The sequence below is a fragment of the Arachis ipaensis genome, chromosome B04 (assembly GCF_000816755.2).
Source record: "Arachis ipaensis cultivar K30076 chromosome B04, Araip1.1, whole genome shotgun sequence".
In the NCBI taxonomy this organism is placed as follows: Eukaryota; Viridiplantae; Streptophyta; class Magnoliopsida; order Fabales; family Fabaceae; genus Arachis; species Arachis ipaensis.
In genome coordinates this window covers 5,686,000-5,686,502 of record NC_029788.2, presented here as the reverse complement: position 1 = coordinate 5,686,502, position 503 = coordinate 5,686,000, and positions in this window count along the sequence as shown.

Genomic DNA, 503 nt, shown 5'->3' with positions numbered 1-503 from the left:
TTTCACCAATATTTTTATTTTAGAAGATTTTAGTTTATATTTAATTGATAGATTTATTCATGTGATGAAAATAACTAGCTATAGACAGCTAAGAGTTATTAACAGAGTAAAGGACTAAGTACTGATATTCATCGACAAAACATTATTGATAAAAAATCATTAGATTAACAATTTAAATACCTAATATTAAGAGTAGAGGTGTTTGTGGTATGGTTTAGATTGGTTTTGAGTTAAAATTTATTCAATTTAAACATTAATTTTATTTACAATGCTGTTTGGATTGAATAATATTCTTAAAAAAATTCGATCCAATCCAATTCAATTTCAAACGGTTTGGATTGGATTGGATTTACAATTTTATAAATTAAAAAGGTAAATATATATAACAAGACTCAATATCAAATTTTAAATAACTAACAATAACATAACAAATTTTAATAATATCTTAAAAAATCAATGATAACATAATAATAAAAATAAAATGACAAGTTAATTAAAATAAA